Below are 22152 nucleotides of genomic sequence, written 5' to 3' on the forward strand. Positions count from 1 at the left end.
AGACACGGAGTGGCCTTTTTTACCCCATCGTTGGTGGTATAGTGGGAGGAGCAGCCGAGAGCAGTAGAACACTGATCTCATGGATCTGTGCAGCATATCTATACTGCACAGATCTCAATAAGAGATTAGTGTAGTTATACTAGAAATCCCCAAGGGGGACTTCAAGTATGTGTGTAAAAAAAAGTTTTTTCTCTTAATACCCCCCCCCCCTAATAAAAGTTTAAATCACCCCATTTACCATTTTATCAATCAAAATAAATAAAGATGTTTGGTATTGTGGCGTGCATAATCGCCTGAACTATTAAATTATCACATTCGCGATCTCGCACGGTAAACGGTGTAAGCACAAAAAATTCCAAAGTGCAAAATTGCGCATTTTTGGTCTAATCAAATCAAGAAAAATTGTAATAAAAAGCGATCAAAAAGTCACATATATGCAAACAAGGTACCGATAGAAAGAACACATAATGGCGCAAAAAATGACACCTCACAAAGCCCCATAGACCAAAGGATAAAAGCATTATCAGCATGGTAATAGAGCAATTTTAAGGAACATATATTTTTTTAAAAAGGTTTTAATTTTTTAAAAGCCATCAAATAAAATAAAAGTTATACAAGTTACATAGTCGTGATCGTACTGACTTGAGGAACATATATAACAAGTCAGTTTTACCCTAGGGTGAACGGTGTAAAAACAAAAAAACTCAAATAAAAAAAGAAATAAAAAAAGAAATACACATATAATTTTTTTCTGGTTTTACGGCATATTTTAGGCAAAAATTACATCTGCCGTTGCAAAGTACAATTAGTGGCAAAGTAAATAAGGGTGGAAAAATGCAAGCGCTTATGGCCTTATAAACACGAGGAGGAAAAAAGGAAAGCGCAAAAATGAAAACTGGCTGTGTCCCCTAAGGGTTAAATGGACAAAGCTACTCAGGTGTGTCATCAGAGGCTATAAAATCCAGCACCAGCCAATGCAGTGTGCCTATACAAAGGTTTGTGAAAAAATTTGTCATTTTAAAGAATTTAGGGAGCTCTAGAATGACACTGTAATAGCATGAACCACTGACATGTTGGTTTGTGAAATGTGTTCCCTCCTAGAACTTTCCCAATGAACTATTATGGGTATTACTCAGAAGTGGAAGGGTTTAGGAACCACAACAACTCACAACAACAAATGGCAGACCATGTAAATTTACACAGAAGGGGTCACCAAATTCTGATATGCATAGTACATAAAAAAGTTGTCAATGCACTGCTGACTCAATAATTCAGAGTTTTGGAGCTTCATGATATTGGTTTTCATGGCTGAGCAGCTGCATGCAGGCATTACATCACTAAACACAATGCCAAGCATTGGATGGACTGGGACACCACCTTTGGACCAAGCAGTCCAATGGAGTTTGGGCTTTGCCAACTAACATTTAGTTGACATTTACTGCTATTTTTTTTTTTTTTTTTGTAAGCAGTGTTGTCTATGGTTGGCTGCATACGGTTTGGAAAAACTTTACTGTCCCACCCAAGGCCAAGACCTCAACTTCACTAAACATCTTTGATCTTTGAACATTGCTCTTTTGGACAAATGGGTATAAATTCCTAGACACACTTCAAAACCGTGTACAAAGTTCTCATAAAAAAAGAGGAAGCTGGTATAACTCCAAAATCTTTTTATTTGGCTTTTTACAGATATTATATCACTCAATAAAGGCCCTATTCCACGGAACGATTATCAGCCGCTATAGGCCGTTACGGCTGATAATCGCCCCGTGGAATAGAAGGCAACTATCAGCCAACATCGATCATGTTGGCTGATCGTTGCAGTCTGATATAGCAGCGATCTGCGGCCGTCGCTCCGTGGAATAGGAGCAGTGGCAGCAGACCACCACTATTCTCTATGGGCTGCCCGGACGATTAGCAATAACCCGGGCAACCCCCCTGCAGCTCCCCGCGACCCCTCCCACACTCACCCGCTCGCTGCTGCCACGTGGAATAGCAGCGGCAGCAAGTGGGAACGAGGAGCTTCTCATAGTCGCCCGGTGGAATAGGGGCTTAAGGCATAGACTAGAAAAGAGATAAGCAGCAGGGCACTTAAAGGGGTACTCCGGCGGGGGGAAGGGGGGGGTTTCGATCTGGCCGGAGAGGAGGTGGCTGAGGGCAGCGACGTCCACTCACATCCCTGGTTCTGCTCAGCCAGTCAGTGATGGAGGCGGGATCCCACCTCCGTCACTGACTGGATGAGCGGACTTGAAACGTCACGTCTCAAGCCCACGTCAGAGACCAGGAAGCGGCCGGGCAGCGGGGACCGGAACGCTGCGATACGGGACCCGCTGCTGGAACCTGGGAGGTGAGTGGATGTTGCTGCCCTCAGCCACCTCCTCCCCGGCCAGATACTTTAATTCCAGTATGATATAATTTGGCATATAGAGGCAGTTGGCACTGAGGGTTTTAACCAGTCCCTGAAGAGCACCCTTTCAGCCACCATAAGGATGGCATAGCTCAATCTGGCTGCGGAACATAGACCTGATAATTCAAAAATTTAGTAACAAACAATATCATCACACATACACTCCCAGAACCGATGGTTGTTGATATTGTCGCCATATCACTTTAAGACATGTTCAAATACTGTGCTAAAACTGTCCTAAAACTGTGCTAAAAAATACTGTGAGAAACTTGGAACTGTCCCACAGGGTGGAAGGTAGAGTGTCTGGCCAGGGGTGTATGTACTGGTAGCTTGGCTATAAGTGGAGTTTCTTCGTCGAATGGGAGGTCATGCCTACATGTTGGAGAGTTCCTGAAAATGCTTTGCTGCACAGACCTCCCATGTGTTCGCTTCACAACCAAGACCATAGTAACGGTAATCGGCTATTGCTAAAACTGTTTGTTTTACCTGTATTTGCATCTGACCATTGGATATATCTTTAAACATGTATATAGTGACTTGTTTAGTGACACCTGTAAAGGGGTATTCCCCTGAAAAGCCCTTTTATGTCATTAAATAGGTCACCCATAGCTATATATCTGTAATATAACAGCTGTGTGCCAGTGGGGTTCAGGGATGTGGCCGCAGCATGTACAGGGAAGGAGAAAAGGAGCCAGCCTGTCAGATGTGTCGCGCAGGGGAGGGGGGTTTGGGGATGCGGCCACAGCAGGGACATGAAAGTAGCCCGCCTGTCAGCTGTGTGCCCGTTACATGTCACAATTCTTCTTTCCATCTCCCACCCCCCTTAGGGGGCGGGTAAGTGACAGGCAGAAGCACTGCATGATGGGAAATGTAGTTTCCTGGCCGGCGCCATCTTGGATATAGACCGACTTCTAGAAAAACTTGTAGCTCAGAAACGGCACCAACTAGAAAGACGGGAGATTGCTCAAAATACTCAGGGGGACTTGGTGAGTAAAACCAGCTAAGTTTGGGAGCATTTATTTAATTCTTGGGTTGTTCTTCTACCTTAATCCACAAATTTACAAGTCCATATTCTCAGATTACCTCTACACAATACAGAGCTGGTTTCTGGACTGATATAACCCCTACTGACCTGTTTTACTAGTGAAAGAAGTCTCTCAGCCTTCCTGAACACATGTAAATCTGTATCTAGCTGACATTGCATACTCCTGGGGGACTTCAGAATGTCACCCATTTTGACAGGTATCTGTTATTAGAAAAAAAGTTAGCTATAGGCCTTCAGTGCAGGGGATAATGTTATAATGTTTATATGTTGGTGGATGACATTTGCCAAATAGCGGTAAAGGGTAATAATGTAGTTTTAAGTGTAAAGGGTTAATATTGTAGATTGACTTCAACATGCTTGATCTTGATTGGAAAATCCATTGTTCATTTACATGCAAAAGCAAGATCTGGTATTTACTAATGGGGTGGAAGAACATTTAGGTTCCAGAGATCACCAGTGTTAATGAATTGACAAACAAACTGACTGTAAGCAATCCAATTCTACAACCAAAGTATTGGATTTCAGAAAGACAAATTACAAGGAAATGGGGCAATTATTAATTAAAAGTGTGGGATAAAACAACCGGGACAAGTGTTCAGTTAGCAGTACATGAAGTGTACCTGTAGCAAAGGTTGTTTTTTAAAGAAATCAACAGGGGTTGTGTTTGCAAGCAGTTTTGCAATTTACTTGCTTTGTTTCTATGCTTAACCCCTTAAGGACGGGGCCCATTTTCGTTTTTGCGTTTTCGTTTTTTCCTCCTTGTGTTTTAAAGGCCATAGCACTTGCATTTTTCAACCTAGAAACCCATATGAGCCCTTATTTTTTGCGTCACTAATTGTACTTTGCAATGACAGACTGAATTTTTGTATTTGGTACACTACGAAACCAGAAAAAAATTTAAAGTGTGGTGAAATTGAAAAAAAAAAGCGCATTTCTTTTATTTGGGGGAACTGTGTTTTTACGCCATTCGCCCTGGGGTAAAACTGACTTGTTATGCATGTTCCACAAGTCGTTACGATTAAAACGATATATAACATGTATAACTTATATTGTATCTGATGGCCTATAAAAAATTCAAACCATTGTTAACAAATATACGTTCCTTAAAATCGCTCCATTCCCAGGCTTATAACGCTTTTATCCTTTGGTCTATGGGGCTGTGTGAGGTGTCAGTTTTTGCGCCATGATGTGTTTTTTCTATCGGTACCTTGATTGCGCATATATGACTTTTTGATCGCTTTTTATTACATTTTTTCTGGATTTGATGCGACCAAAAATGCACAATTTTGCACTTTGGGATTCTTTTGCGCTGACGCCGTTTACCGTACGAGATCAGGAATGTGATTAATTAATAGTTCGGGCGATTACGCACGCGGCGATACCAAACATGTTTATTTATTTATTTGTTTACTTTTATTTAAAACCTGGGAAAAGGGGGGTGATTCAGACTTTTATTAGGGGAGGGGGCTTTTTACTATAAACAACACTTTTTTTTTTTACACATATACTAGAAGCCCCCCTGGGGGACTTCTAGTATATATACTTTGATCTCTCAGAGATCAATGAGATAGGCACACGTTTACTTCCGGCTGCTGCAGCCGGAAGTAAACGAGTGCCGAGTCGGGGACGGCGCCATCTTGGACGAGTCCTCGGCCGGCATCAGTAACGGAGATCGCTCCTCCGGGACAACATCCGGAGGAGCGATCTCCCCAACTAGACCCCAGGGAAAGGTTGCCTCCGGTAATCGGAGGCAGCTGTCAACTTTGACAGCTGCCTCCGACTAGCTAATTAGCGGGCACAGCGATCAGACCGTGCCCGCTAATAGCGGCGGTCTCGGGCTACACGCAGGCCGAGAGTGTCTGTGCCCTAGGCCTCAACCGCCTCTCCATCCCTTCTCCTCACCATCCTCATCATTATAAACGCCCATGGACAGGATTTCTCCTATTCATCAGTCTGAACAGTGTGCATGTGCCTTAAAGGAGAAGTCCGGCAAAAATTTTTATTAAAGTATTGTATTGCCCTCCAAAAGTTATACAAATCCCCAATTTACACTTATTAACCCTTTAAGGACGGGGCCCATTTTAGTTTTTACGTTTTCGGTTTTTCCTCCTTGTGTTTAAAAGGTCATAGCACTTGCATTTTTCCACCTAGAAACCCACATGACCCCTTATTTTTTGCGTCACTAATTGTACTTTGTAGAGGAGAAGACTGAAAGCAAAAACTGGGATAGCCTTGGCGCTGGACACGGACCACACTCTCCAGTTCTTTGTGGATTTACTTTATTTGAGCAACGCGTTTCGGCGGCGTGCTGCCGCCTTTATCAAGCTCCTACCATATTAACAACAACAGTCCTTTTTATACCGGTGGTTTCTCCTAAACCACGCCCCAAAGAAAGGGGGCGGGGAAGGAGTCCGGTTTCCCTTGCAACAGGTTGGTCATTACAAAGGCTTTAAACATATAAAATCCATTGCTTCTCGAACATACAGACAAATACAAATGTCAATACAAATAAATTTAGTCCACTTACGAACTCCAATAGTAGCCCTGGGTAACCGGACGCCAGCGATCAATGTGAGCCGCTGCACGCCGCGACGTCACGTCCGCCGACGTCAGAAGACGCCTCACCGGGCTGTTAACCCATCGTGCGCTGGGCTCGTCAACTCACCATTCTCCGGCCAGAACGCACTCTGAGTCAAACCGTCCCGTGGACTGCGTCGATCGGCGTCGCCCGACGGCGTCCAGAGCGAGCCGCCCACAGTACACTGGATCGAACCTGGCACAACACCCAAGCGGGACAACAATATGGTAAAAAAGAAGAGGAAAAAAGAAGAAAAAAAGAAAATATATCTACACCTACTACAGTTTAGTCCACAGAAATGAATGATGTGTACATTATACATTGAATACAAAATGTATACATTAAGCCAATAGACAACCTAAGTACAATAAATACTATAAAAACTATAAAAAGTTACAACGTTACAGCATCATTACAATCCTGATAAAAGATAAATCTCATAAAAGAAATAATCTATGCGTCTATGCGTCACATTGGTATACCAGTCATGTCATCTATTACAAGAGGTATATAGACGACCTTTTTATAATTTGGAAAGGGGACAGACAAACTGCTGAATCTTTCATAAAACATCTGAACTCAAATGAGTGGGGCATACAGCTCACAGCTCATATAGATCACAAAAAAATGGTATTTCTGGATATTGAGGTGGAGATTGAGGAGGGGATGGTCTCGACTAGTACGCATTTTAAAAAAGTGGATACGAACAGTTATCTAGATTACCACAGCGCTCATTATAAGAAATGGATTCGAAATATTCCATTCAACCAGTATAGGCGGATCCGAAAAAATTGTAGTTCGACTGTGGCTTTTAACAAGCAAGCCAAAACGCTAGAGAATAGGTTTCGACAGAAGGGTTATCCCAAATCCCTTTTGTCCACGGCCTACAAATCCAATTTAGAAGAATCACAAAAAGAGATACTATTCCCAAAAGAAAAGAACACCAATGAGAAGACAGCTGTGAGGAAGGCTGACAGCTACAAGTCGAATTTTATAACTGGCTTCAATTCTCACAACAAGGAAATTAGGGAAGCGTTGGAGCGCAACTGGAAAATCCTATTGAAAGATCCAGTTTTAAAAACTACCATCCCTAAAAAGCCTATAATTACATTTAGGAGAGGAAAGACACTAAAAAATATTTTGGCTCCCAGTAGGGTCCATGAAAAAGATAACGCACAACAGGAAGAAAAACAAGAAAAGCGAGGCAAAGTGTCCAGGTGCAAAAATAGAGGGTGCTTGTGTTGTGCTAGTATCAAAGATCAAACATGCCACTTCAAGTCCAATAGCACCGGGGAGACTTTTAGTGTCTATTCGGAGCTGTCCTGTGGGTCCGACTTTGTGATCTATCTCCTCGAGTGTCGGTGTGGACTCCAGTACGTTGGGAGGACTTCACAGACACTGCGGAAGAGACTCAATGGTCACCGTTTTAATACGAACTCACGCTTCTTGAAACATAGTGTCTCTAGACATTTGTGTGAAGCACACCATGGTGATTTTAGTAATGTCACGATAATGCCTATAGAACAGATTCAAATCAGTGACAAAAACAGATATAAATCCCTTAATAGGAGAGAAGCTTACTGGATTTTTAAATTAAAAACTTTAGTACCAGATGGTCTAAATGAAGCAATAGAATTGGGTATCTGAGTTAATGATTTTATCATATTTTTATGATTATTTCTTTTATGAGATTTATCTTTTATCAGGATTGTAATGATGCTGTAACGTTGTAACTTTTTATAGTTTTTATAGTATTTATTGTACTTAGGTTGTCTATTGGCTTAATGTATACATTTTGTATTCAATGTATAATGTACACATCATTCATTTCTGTGGACTAAACTGTAGTAGGTGTAGATATATTTTCTTTTTTTCTTCTTTTTTTCCTCTTCTTTTTTACCATATTGTTGTCCCGCTTGGGTGTTGTGCCAGGTTCGATCCAGTGTACTGTGGGCGGCTCGCTCTGGACGCCGTCGGGCGACGCCGATCGACGCAGTCCACGGGACGGTTTGACTCAGAGTGCGTTCTGGCCGGAGAATGGTGAGTTGACGAGCCCAGCGCACGATGGGTTAACAGCCCGGTGACGCGTCTTCTGACGTCGGCGGACGTGACGTCGCGGCGTGCAGCGGCTCACATTGATCGCTGGCGTCCGGTTACCCAGGGCTACTATTGGAGTTCGTAAGTGGACTAAATTTATTTGTATTGACATTTGTATTTGTCTGTATGTTCGAGAAGCAATGGATTTTATATGTTTAAAGCCTTTGTAATGACCAACCTGTTGCAAGGGAAACCGGACTCCTTCCCCGCCCCCTTTCTTTGGGGCGTGGTTTAGGAGAAACCACCGGTATAAAAAGGACTGTTGTTGTTAATATGGTAGGAGCTTGATAAAGGCGGCAGCACGCCGCCGAAACGCGTTGCTCAAATAAAGTAAATCCACAAAGAACTGGAGAGTGTGGTCCGTGTCCAGCGCCAAGGCTATCTCAGTTTTTGCTTTCAGTCTTCTCCTCTATGATTTGGGAGTGATGGTATCGTGACGGATCTGTCCTCCATATGCTGGATGCCAGGCTGCGGACTCTATATCAATTACAGGCTCTGCTAGTGTTGTGCCTATCGCTCGCACAACACCAGAAGGTGAGTTGTCTTGCCTTCTATAAATAGATATCCACCAACTCAACTTACTACACCATAAGCGCCCCTCTTTGTTCATTTTTTTCATTTGTCTATATCCATTAATATCCGTCTATATCCATTAATATCCCCTACATCCACTGGTTTCCAAAAACCATCTAGTTCGGGAAGAGTTTTTAGAAATTCCAACTATACTAAGAAGCCAGCTCGACCCCCTCCATCGCCTCACCCTTCCCTACCCCCCATCATTAATCCACTCCCTTCTGCATCCAATCACACCAGGAATGCGTCCACTCCACGAACCAAGTCCCTTTCTCTCCCTCTGGTATCTCACCTCCAAAAGAAAGCACACACACCCATGGCTTCTTACTCTCAAGAGGTCATGGGAGATACAGCAAATAGAACGATCAGCAGTACACCTCACAATAGTCAGAACTCTCAACCCACCTTGAATTCTTCTGTACTTACCATCCATGATTCTTTTTGGAGTAATGACACCACCATTGTACCATACACATCACCTCCGAGTATATCTGATTGTAATGCCGAAAGGATCAATAACATCGAGGATGCCATCCTTTCTCCAGGATGCCCATCATCAGTAACTATAGAGGAGGTTTTTACATCTGTCGGTGAAGTCGAGGGAGGATCCCCAATGAGCACTATTTCCACCCATAGTGTGATGTCTACAGTTTCTTTTTTAGGTCTTCCGACCCTGTGCGACAATGCCCAGACCCAGGCAGCACGGGGGATGACAAACAAGATCACCAATTACTTTTCAATCAGAGGAAAAAGAAAAAATATTACAGAGGAGTTAGAGGTGGGAAGCGAAATAGGAGAAATAGAAACAGCGCCCCAGCAAAAAAAGAACAAGGTGAAGCAGTAAAGATATTTAATCTTTCCAATCATATTCTCAATACAAATGAAGTATCACTTTTAGCCAAAGGTTTATCCTTTTGTCCTGTCCAGTTGTCCAATGACTTTGAGTTATTTTTGGACTTAAATAAATACACCAGAAAACTTACCCTTCTCCGTCACTTTGAAATAGAAAATAATAGAAGGGGGAGTACGGATTCAGTGAATACTGTGATGTACACCTCTGAAGACTCCTTTGTACATTTAGATGTGAGACCACAGTCCAACTTTTACCCACACCACCATAAAGGAAGCTTTATACAAACCTTTTATGCCTCCATGCTTGATGATTTGGAAAAGATCACGAAAAATAAACAAATCAGGAAACACAATTTGAGCCGAGAGGAACGCCAAGCGATGAAACATCTCCGTGACAATACTGATTTAGTGATCAGATCAGCGGACAAAGGTGGCGGTATTGTCATTCAAAACTTCAATGATTACCACCAAGAGGCACTCCGAGTCCTATCAGACATATCTTATTACGAGGTTCTCGACAAGGATCCTTCGAATGTATACTACAGTGAGTATATGCTACTAATAGAAGAGGCGGCGAAAAAAGGGATCCTTAATAAAAGAGAAAAAAGATTTCTGCAGGTGGATTCTCCGAATATGGCATTTTATTATCATTTGCCGAAAATTCATAAAAATGAAACAAATCCACCGGGTAGGCCTATAATATCGGGGATAGGATCTCTCACTAGCCAGTTATCCCACTTCATAGACCTACACCTCCAGGAAATTGTGACAAAATTGCCATCATATCTCAAGGATTCCAGTTCCCTTTTACGTGATCTATGTAACATCATCTGGAACCCCGATTATCTTCTGATATCACTTGACGTGACAGCCTTGTATTCCAACATTGAACACAAATTGGGGCTAAATACGGCTTCAGAGGCATTAAAGAAAGAGGGCAAATATGACCCAATACAAATAGAATTCTTGATAAAGGGTCTGGAGTTCATACTAACCCACAACACTTTTACTTACTCTGGGACCATCTACCATCAGACGAGAGGGACCGCTATGGGGACTCGGGCCGCGCCCAGCTACGCCAATATATTTATGGGCGGGTTCGAGTCCCGATATGTCTATGCGTCACATTGGTATACCAGTCATGTCATCTATTACAAGAGGTATATAGACGACCTTTTTATAATTTGGAAAGGGGACAGACAAACTGCTGAATCTTTCATAAAACATCTGAACTCAAATGAGTGGGGCATACAGCTCACAGCTCATATAGATCACAAAAAAATGGTATTTCTGGATATTGAGGTGGAGATTGAGGAGGGGATGGTCTCGACTAGTACGCATTTTAAAAAAGTGGATACGAACAGTTATCTAGATTACCACAGCGCTCATTATAAGAAATGGATTCGAAATATTCCATTCAACCAGTATAGGCGGATCCGAAAAAATTGTAGTTCGACTGTGGCTTTTAACAAGCAAGCCAAAACGCTAGAGAATAGGTTTCGACAGAAGGGTTATCCCAAATCCCTTTTGTCCACGGCCTACAAATCCAATTTAGAAGAATCACAAAAAGAGATACTATTCCCAAAAGAAAAGAACACCAATGAGAAGACAGCTGTGAGGAAGGCTGACAGCTACAAGTCGAATTTTATAACTGGCTTCAATTCTCACAACAAGGAAATTAGGGAAGCGTTGGAGCGCAACTGGAAAATCCTATTGAAAGATCCAGTTTTAAAAACTACCATCCCTAAAAAGCCTATAATTACATTTAGGAGAGGAAAGACACTAAAAAATATTTTGGCTCCCAGTAGGGTCCATGAAAAAGATAACGCACAACAGGAAGAAAAACAAGAAAAGCGAGGCAAAGTGTCCAGGTGCAAAAATAGAGGGTGCTTGTGTTGTGCTAGTATCAAAGATCAAACATGCCACTTCAAGTCCAATAGCACCGGGGAGACTTTTAGTGTCTATTCGGAGCTGTCCTGTGGGTCCGACTTTGTGATCTATCTCCTCGAGTGTCGGTGTGGACTCCAGTACGTTGGGAGGACTTCACAGACACTGCGGAAGAGACTCAATGGTCACCGTTTTAATACGAACTCACGCTTCTTGAAACATAGTGTCTCTAGACATTTGTGTGAAGCACACCATGGTGATTTTAGTAATGTCACGATAATGCCTATAGAACAGATTCAAATCAGTGACAAAAACAGATATAAATCCCTTAATAGGAGAGAAGCTTACTGGATTTTTAAATTAAAAACTTTAGTACCAGATGGTCTAAATGAAGCAATAGAATTGGGTATCTGAGTTAATGATTTTATCATATTTTTATGATTATTTCTTTTATGAGATTTATCTTTTATCAGGATTGTAATGATGCTGTAACGTTGTAACTTTTTATAGTTTTTATAGTATTTATTGTACTTAGGTTGTCTATTGGCTTAATGTATACATTTTGTATTCAATGTATAATGTACACATCATTCATTTCTGTGGACTAAACTGTAGTAGGTGTAGATATATTTTCTTTTTTTCTTCTTTTTTCCTCTTCTTTTTTACCATATTGTTGTCCCGCTTGGGTGTTGTGCCAGGTTCGATCCAGTGTACTGTGGGCAGCTCGCTCTGGACGCCGTCGGGCGACGCCGATCGACGCAGTCCACGGGACGGTTTGACTCAGAGTGCGTTCTGGCCGGAGAATGGTGAGTTGACGAGCCCAGCGCACGATGGGTTAACAGCCCGGTGACGCGTCTTCTGACGTCGGCGGACGTGACGTCGCGGCGTGCAGCGGCTCACATTGATCGCTGGCGTCCGGTTACCCAGGGCTACTATTGGAGTTCGTAAGTGGACTAAATTTATTTGTATTGACATTTGTATTTGTCTGTATGTTCGAGAAGCAATGGATTTTATATGTTTAAAGCCTTTGTAATGACCAACCTGTTGCAAGGGAAACCGGACTCCTTCCCCGCCCCCTTTCTTTGGGGCGTGGTTTATGGATAGATGTCAGAGGTTGTTGTTAATGGTGTATATTCCAAGCAAATACTGGTTACAAGTGGCATGCCACAAGGGTCTGTTCTGGGTCCTGTTCTTTTTAATGTTTGTAAGGCAAGGTTTGTCTGTTGGCTGATGACACAAATGTGTACAATACGGTTGATATTCCTAGAGTTGTTTGTAACATGAAAGGTAATCTAGCTTTACTAGATAAGTGGTCAATATTTCCAAATAAAAAATAATGCACTTGGGGAAAGGAGTATTACAATTGCAGATAAAGGCTGTTCACCTGAGGGTATGTACTGTATAGCCACAACAACCACACCTCTGTGCTCAGTTGGTGGTGTGTCAGTCAGCAAACCACATCTGTGCTCCCTGGCTATCTGCCACTTCCTCACTTCATAGTGTCCTTATAGCCATTTGGATCTTGCTCTATTTCTAATTCTCAACTAAGCTCCAGTCTGAACAGCGTCTTCTCATATTTTGAGGTGTGACCACAAAAGTAGAGCATCTTGTTCCAGGCTCCTGTACTTCTTCACTACCATCAGTCGGTGGCGACTGCGGTCCTTCGCTGAGAGATGCAACCTGGGAGTTTCCTTCAGTGAAGCCCATCCCGCCACTAACAGGCCTCTCTGCCTGTCAATCATCCCTGCGCGTCAACAGGCAGCTTCGCGCAGCAGAATAATAGTACTTCTTCTCCTTACTATAGGTACTGCTGCAGCTGCCGCTGGTACGTAGCTCTATACTATGATTCTGGGAACCAGATCAGCACCATTTTGCTGATTGGTTCCCTTTAAGTCAGTGGCTACCCAACAAGTAAGTGTTTACTTGCTTGTTTGCTAAATGTTTGCTCTATTACATGGGGTGATATCTGCCTGATTAAACAAATAATCTCTCCATGTAATAGGGCCTTTGGGTAGCCATACACTTTAAAGCGGCATCAAGCCAGTGAACCTGCTGATATGCGCCAGCCGATATTTACCTCCGGATCCTGTGGGGTCCGGTATAGTGTAGTGCTTGGCTAATTACTTATATGCTAATTAGCTGTTCCAGAGCATGTGGGGCGTTCCCCATGCTCCGGGAGCACCGACTCGGCCCGCCTAGCCTGCCCCCTCCCGGGCCGCCCACTATGCATATTCATATATGCATAGCCAGGCCTCTTGTTACGGCGCATGTGCAGGAAGCAGCCCATAACAAGCAGCCTAGCTATGCATATATGAATATGCATAGTGGGCAGGTCGGGAGGGGGCAGGCTAGGCAGGCCGAGTGGGTGCTCTGGGAGCATGGGGAACGCCCCACATGCTCTGAAACAGCTAATTAGCATATGAGCAATTAGCAAAGAACTTCACTATACCGGACCCCACAGGAAAATAAATGACAGCCCTGTCAATGAAGGTAAATAGCGGCTAGCGCATATCAGTAGGTTCACTGGCCTGCTGCTTTAAGCATGAGTAGATTAATGGCTGAACAACTGTGGAACAAATGGTTGTCTAGTAAATAGCCGTTTACATACACATTTTAGTTTATATTGTCGGCTGCAGCTGTTCAAACTGGCCATTAGAGATGAGCAAACTTGGCAAAAGTTTGGGTTCACCTATGGCAGTATCCATGTTTTCCAGGCAGTCCTCGTGCTGCATCCACCTTCTCCCGGTAGCAGGATTCAAATGCTGATCGTTTAGGTTCATGCCAACACAAACGCTTATCTCTACTGGCCATACAGACTCAACAGCAGTGAAAAAAAAGCATAATCTTTTTGTTAACATTCAAAAAACATGCTTTCCTAAAGGATCATTTACAAACACCAACAATCAATCTCCAAAAGGGACACATGGTAGCCAGGTATTGGCAAATTGCCACATAAAATGAAATGTGTAGCGGACATGCTCTTCTCTGAATCCTAGTTAAACCTAAAAGATGTAGAGGGCGTGCCTCTACCTCTGCTTGCTGAGGGCATATCAGGTCTCCTACCCCGAACCACCCCTTTGGTCTGCCCCTACCGTACCATTATATTTGATCCTGCTCCTCTGACACGTTTCAGTCAGCAGTGGCAAAAAAGCTATAATAAGGGGTAAGAAAAAAACAGCTTTTGCAGTGGGAACAGGCTGTGGAGCACCAATCACAGCTCAGGTGTCATATCTTAATGAGCTGGTAAAATAAAAGCTGACCTATGATCGGTTGCTATGGCACACAGATTGATACATAGAGGCACTGTAAACCATCACAATTTACACTTTTCCTGTTTCCATCTCATCTCCTGACAGAAGCCATTGTCACAAGATATCTCTCTTCAGCTAATTCATAGGATCATTCATTTAAACTGGAAAAAAAACTGTAATAGGCTATGTTCACACGTTTTTTCAGCTCCGTTTAAAATGACGTCCGTCATTTTGAGACTAACATAATAGACGTTATCTAGCTGTCTGGCCTCCCCTTAGTGCAATAACGGCTGTTAGTACATTATTCTAGTTTAGGTGGACTATTTGGACTTTGGGTGTGGCTTAATTGAAAATTCCATTGTATTTAATAGTAAAAATGGAAAAAGAACGGTGACAAAAGAAAAACTGTCTGCAAACAGCTAATAATAAACGTCCGCTGTTTGCAAAAGACGTCCAAAAATAATGATCATGTTCATTATTTTGACGTCCACGGTAAGAATGTACATTCTTTAATACATTGTGTGCATTGGACGTCCATCTTCCCATTGACTTCAATGCATTGCCATTGCAGTCAGTCAAATCGCGGCAAAAAATGAAGTTTTTTTTAAATAGTGAAATCGGCTGCCTTTTCTCTATTTTTGACGTTGTGTGAACATAGCCATAAGCAGTTTACAATTTACTTTCCTCAAAATAAAATTTAATAATATTAAAGGATAACAAAGTGCCTCTCCCAGACAATGATATTCCAGACAGAGAACTATTTCTGTAAAGAAATATTCTTAAAGGGGTAGTGCAGCGCTAAAAAATTATTCACAGAATAACACACATTACAAAGTTATACAACTTTGTAATGTATGTAATGTCTGTGAATGGCCCCCTTCCCCGTGTCCCACCACCCCCACCCGTGTACCCGGAAGTGTGGTGCGCTATACTCACCTGTCATGTGCCGACACCAGTCTCATTCGGTGATGTCTTCTTCGGCCGGCCAGCGAACAGCTCCGTCTGTTCCGAATGCCGGCCGCCCTCTGCAGCGCCATCCGATGCTCAGCCGCGATTGGCTGAGCATAACTGTGCTCAGCCAATTGCGACTGAGCAGCTGATGACGCGGCCGCATCATCAGCCGCTCAGCCGCGATTGGCTGAGCATAACTATGCTCAGCCAATCGCGGCTGAGCACAGTTGTGACGCGGCGGAGGGGGGACGGCGGCAGGGATTCGGCCGTCCGTCCGAAGATGACGTTTGGCACAAAATGGCGGACGGCCCTCGACACGGATCAGGTAATGTATAATGCACCAACACTTCCGGGTACACGGGTGGGGGTGGTGGGACACGGGGAAGGGGGCGATTCACAGACATAACATACATTACAAAGTTGTATAACTTTGTAATGTGTGTTATTCTGTAAATAATTTTTTAGCGCCGCACTACCCCTTTAAGTAAATAACAGCACATTTACTAAGCCGCAGATCAACGTGCACCTGCTAAGGCGATTCAGATCACTGGCAACACACAGTAGCACCACTGTATGTCACTCATATACATTAGCACTATACAACAACTACTAGATACAATAAAGTCATAAGTTTACATACATGCACACTTAGAATCACTACTATATTTTAAGAATGTGAAATTAAAGATTAAAGGGATTCTCTGGAGAGTTAACCTTTTTTTTTTACTAAAGCTTTAATAAACTTATATCACTTTGTAATATAACCATTAAAATGTATAGTTTTTCCTGTATTACTAAACTTCTGTTGAGTGGAAGCAGTAAGAGGGGCCACGGGCCCCTCTGCTGCCACCAACATTCATGTTGGAAACTTCAGGGCTGTCTAAAGACCCATTCCACGGAACGATTATCGGTCGTATTCGGCCGATAATCGTCCTGTGGAATAGAAGGCAACGATCAGCCGACATCGTTCATGTCGTCTGATCATTGCAGTTGTTTGTTTTTCAACATGTTGAAAAACAAATGACTGATACAGCAACGATCTGCTGCCGTAGCTCGGTTGAATAGGAGCGGCGACAGCAGATGCTGCTGTATGCTATGGGCTGCCTGGACGATCTAGCGATCACCCGGGCAGTCCCCCGCAGCTCCCCTTGCCTTCCCCGGACTCACACGCTCACTGCTGCCGTGTGGAATAGCGGCGGCAGTAAGCGGGGAATGAGGAGCAAACGAGCGCTGAAAGCGCTCGTTTGCTCCTCAAGTCGGCCCGTGGAATAGGGGCTTAAGTCCTGCAGTTCCAGGACCCTGCTCTGATCAGCGCTATACAGAGCAGGGTCCCAATGCCTCTGTTTATTTATATTCTTAGGCCATTCTAGGTGATGGAATCTAGGCCAAAGAGTCAAAGAGCGTGAAGTAAATCAGAGCTGACACGCATTACAAACATAACCTACGATTCACATTACTTGACTGTCTATGTGGTTGTGGTCTGCTGGTTGCGCCCATTTGGTGAATTAAGGGAGTGTGTCCTCCACTGTCTTGGTCCAGTGGAATAGCAAAGAGGATCTTTATTGCGCCCCCCCCATATAGCTGCCTATATTTTGCACAACTGAAAAAGGTGAGTGAAACGTCCTCTACAAAGGCACTTTTGGTGAAATTCTGAGAGCCCTTATTTAACAATAATACACCAGGAAGCTGTAATCATTTAAAATTGATGATTTCTCTAAACTGGTGTAAAAGAGAAATGAGGCAGTTGCCTCTAGTATCCAGATTCCAGTTTTTATATTTTCAAAACTGCTTTGAAAATGAGAGTAGTAATCTGGTTATCAGTAATGACTTCACTGCAAAGTGCACAACCTGCTACTAGCAGATAAAAACATAAAAAATGAAAACCATAAAATTAGAAGCACTGGGTTATGGAGACTGCGCCAAGTGACGATTGTACACTGGCGTAATATAGACAATTTTTGTATCCATATGACAGCCATAATCTTGTGGTCTAATGACCTGAATTTACAGCAACTCCTTCCCAGGCACCTAATGTACTTACATGCCAGACATAGAGGTAAATGTATTAAGTTGTCTTATAGTAAGATTCAGGTGTTCGGATGCCTCTTGAGCACAGGCTGTGATAATGGCTGATAACAGCGAACCACAGTTTGGGAGTGTTGTGTATGTGCTGGCCAGCTCAGGACATTTACATAAACCTTCCCAGGCACCCAATGTACTTACGTGCCAAATTAAAGGGGTTATCTAGCGCTACAAAAACATGGCCACTTTCTTCCAGAAACAGCCCCACTCTTGCCTCCAGCTTGGGCGGGGGTTTTGCTGTTCAGTTCCATTGAAGTGTATGGAGCTTAATTGCAAACCGCACCTAAGAGTCATGTTGTCTCTGAAAGAAAGTGGCCATGTTTTTGTAGTGCTGGAAAACCCATTTAAGCAGTTGAAGTGTTCCAATGTTTAGAGAGAGCAGACAGCCCAGGCTTCATCATCCTTCGTCCTCTTTTAGCAGTAAGTGGCCTTGCCCTTATGTAAGCTGATGGATACTGTTATTGGATGATAAGTCCAAGGTGCATAGCATATCAGTGAGTGGCTTGCGACCCCACTGAGGTCTTCACAAAACCAAAGAACACATTGGATTACATCCAGCCCACCATCCACTTTACTCAATCCTATACCTGGGTCATCCACTTTACTGAATCTTATATCACTCAAACCCAAAGGTGTTACTTTCTACATGTTACCAAAATATCAGTACAAGCACCTACTGAAACACTAATAATGCAGACCACCACTCCCATCCAGACAGAAATGCCGCTGTGTAATCAATCAGTAGAGATGAACTAGATGTGCTCTCTAGAGAACTTTCACTTTGTCCCTCTAAAGCCCTGGATAAAAGTGAACTTTGCAGTGATATAGAGAATTATTTTAGGATATTACACCTGAGGTAGTATTTTCACAACATGGAAGAGGCACATTCCACTCTAACAGAATGAACCGAGACCCTGACAGCCAAGAAAAGATCAAACTGGACACCTCTAACTCAATTTGGACAATAACATTGAGTCCATCAGACATTTGATAAAATTATAGAAAAAGAAGTAAGCCACTGGATCAGCACTGCACATTGAGACTAAGCAATCTCAAGTGAAATAAAAGGGTTTATTTTAAAAGAAAAAGTACAAATATGCCACATTTTGGGAATACTATATTTTAGGAAGGGAAAGTATTCCTGAAACGCATCATATTTGTGCTTTTTAACCCTTAGGGGACACAGCCAGTTTTCATTTTTGCGTTTTCGTTTTTCCCTCCTCGTGTATATAAGGCCATAGCGCCTGCATTTTTCCACCTAGAGACCCAAATGAGCCCTTATTTTTTTGCGCAACTAATTGTACTTTGCTATGGCAGATGTAATTTTTGCCTAAAATGTGCCGGAAAAACCAGAAAAAAATTATATGTGTGGTGAAATTGAAAAAAAAAAATGTTTTTTTTTTTTATTTGGGGGGGGGGGGTTGTTTTTACTATGTTCGCCCTGGGGTAAAACTGACTCGTTATATATGTTCCTTAAGTTGTTACGATTACAACGATGTAACATGTAACATGTATAACTTTTATTTGATTTGATGGCTTGTAAAAAATTAAAACCTTTTCAAGAAAATATATGTTCCTTAAAATCGCTCCATTCCCAGGCTTATAGCGCTTTTATCCTTTGGTCTATGGATCTGTGTGAGGTGTCATTTTTTGCGCCATGATGTGATCTTTCTATCTGTACCTTGATTGCGCATATATGACTTTTTGATCGCTTTTTATTACAATTAATCTGGATTTGATGCGACCAAAAATGCGCAATTTTGCACTTTGGGATTTTTTTGCGCTGACGCCGTTTACCGTGTGAGATCAGGAATGTGATTAATAGTTCGGGCGATTACGCACGCGGCGATAGCAAACATGTTTGTTTATTAATTTATTTATTTATTTTTATTTATAAAATGGGGAAAGGGGGGTGATTCAGACTTTTATTAGGGGAGGGGATTTTGTGTTATTAAAAATAAATTTTTCTTTTACTTTATACATATACTAGAAGCCCCCCTGGGGGACTTCTAGTATATGCACTCTGATCTCTCATAGAGATCCATGCAGCATAGTTATACTGCATGAATCCATGAGATCGGTGTTCTATTACTTTTGGCTGCTGCAGCCAAAAGCAATAGAATGCCGAGCCGGGATCAGCGCCATTACGGAGCAGACCCCGGCCCGGGATGGATGCGGGGATCGCCCCCCCGCAATTGCGCCGCAGGGGGGCGATCCCCCCACTAGACCACCAGGGATGCATATCAGCAAGTATTTAGAAGCAGCTGTCAACTTTGACAGCTGCTTCTAAGTACTTAATTAGCGGGCACGGCGATCGGACCGTGCCCGCTAATAGCCGCGATCCCGGGCTACATGCAGCACCCGGGATCGCGGCAGTTCAGAGGGGGGTCGCCGCGCGACCCCCCTCTGAACTCCCATAGCGGCACGAGGACGTTCAATAACGTCCTGGTGCAGCTATGGGTTAAAAAACAAAAAAACAAACATTATTTTACTTGAGATTGCCTAGTCTCTATGGGCAAGGCTGATCCAGTGGGTTACTTGTTTTTTCTATCATTGTATCTCTGCCACACGTGCCCAATCCTGATTTATGTTACCCCATCTAGCCTGCAGTCCTGGCAGATGAACAGGAATCCTTCTTCCTCTTGCATCTGTCTCTAGTACAAGGGCCATGAAGGTGAGCCTTCACTATGTTCAGAATTTACTATACCTTTGCCAGCTGTGTTAAACAAGATGCTACCTCTTGCCTGTGTCTTTTCTTTCCCTGCTTTAGACATTTGGTAAATTCACCCTCCTGGATACAGATGAGAGAAGATTATCCAACATCAGGGTCCAGGAGAGAAAGGCTATACAATGTTTGAAAAACAAAAGAAAATTATCATGAAACCAGCAAACAAAGGAGTCACAACGGTCATAATGAACACAACAGACTATATTCAAGAATATATATACTGACAGATGCTAAAATTATTGTGTTAATTTGTTTTCCCTGAGTACCATTGGCATCACAACGATAGGGGTATTTTCGCCCCTGCGAGCCCCTGGGACGAATGAATTTTTAATGAAAACAATATCAAAGCTTTATTAACCCCTCCTACAGGAAGTATAAATAAGCACTTCCCCCTAACAACATCAGTCATTTACAAGAAAACATAACAGGGAGGGAGACTTGTGATGCCAATGGTACTCAGGGAAAACAAATTAACACAATAATTTTAGCTTCCCTTACGTCCCATTGGCATTACAACGATAGGGGAACTAGCAAGTACTATCCCCAGAGGGTGGGTTTTCCGTCACAGCTGCATTAAGAACTGACCTAGCAAAGGCCATTCTAGCAGAAAAGTTAGAATCTAGTCTGTAGTGTTTCACAAATGTAGATAAGGATGACCAAGACGCAGACTGACATATGTTCTCCAGGGACACCGAGGATCGTTCTGCCCAACTAGAAGCAACAGCTCTAGTGGAATGTGCCCTGGTAAAGGATGGAGGCGACTTCCCAGCAGAAGAATAACACAATTCAATGGCCTCACATATCCATCTTGATATGGAAGGTTTAGAAGCTTTCTTCCCTTTATTCTTCCCTGAAAATAGGATCAACAGATTCTCTTCTTTCCATAAAGAATTTGTTCTATTCAAGTAAATTCTTAAAGTTCTAGGTACATCTAGAAGGGAAACATCCACATCCTGCTGGGATGAATTTGAAGGAGAAAAACTTGGAAGAACAATAGGTTCATTAATGTTCACAAATAATGCGACCTTGGGAAAGAACCCTGGTAAGAATCTTAGCATCACCTAATCTTCAGAGAAAATGATGTAAGGAGCTGTCGATCCAAGAGCCTGAAGCTCTCCGACACGTTTTGCAGAGGTAGCGGCCAAGAGAAAAGTACACTTTAGGGTTAGAAATTTCAAATCAACCTCCTCCAAAGGTTCAAATGGGTGTAGACATAACCCTTTAAGTACCAAGGAGAGATCCCAGGAGTCAACATGTCTGTTTACTCTAGGCCTTAATCTTGTAATAGCCTTGACAAAGTTTTTTACTTCAATAATCTGAAAAAGTCTATAGTTCAGATGCGCTGAAAGGGCCGCTATTTGGATCTTAATGGATCCTGGTGTTAGACCCTTGTCAAATCCCTCCTGAAGAAACTCAAGAAGTTGAGGAGTAGAGGGTTTAACAGAGCTCAACTGCTTAGATGTACACCAGGTTTGAAATATTCTCCAGATACGAGCATATGAAGCGTTCGTGGAATCACTACGTGCGTGGGACAATGTCCAGAGGACGTTCTCAGAGAAAGTTTCAGGACCTAATAAGGTCCTCTCAGCCTCCAGGCTGTGAGGCTGAGACTGACTAGGTCCTGGCACAGATGCTGTCCCTGGGATATCAAATCGGGCTGTAACGGCAGTTTCCAGAACTCGCCCCTACTCATGTTCATGAGCA

General features: G+C 42.8%; 1 long non-coding RNA gene across 1 annotated transcript in view; it reads left to right on the forward strand.

Moving 5' to 3' along the window:
* Window positions 1-22152, forward strand: part of LOC138783445 (uncharacterized) — a 77211-nt gene that overhangs the window by 11860 nt on the left and 43199 nt on the right. The gene's annotated exons all lie outside the window — the stretch shown is intronic.

Source organism: Dendropsophus ebraccatus, chromosome 2, assembly GCF_027789765.1.
Source record: "Dendropsophus ebraccatus isolate aDenEbr1 chromosome 2, aDenEbr1.pat, whole genome shotgun sequence".
NCBI classification, from domain to species: Eukaryota; Metazoa; Chordata; class Amphibia; order Anura; family Hylidae; genus Dendropsophus; species Dendropsophus ebraccatus.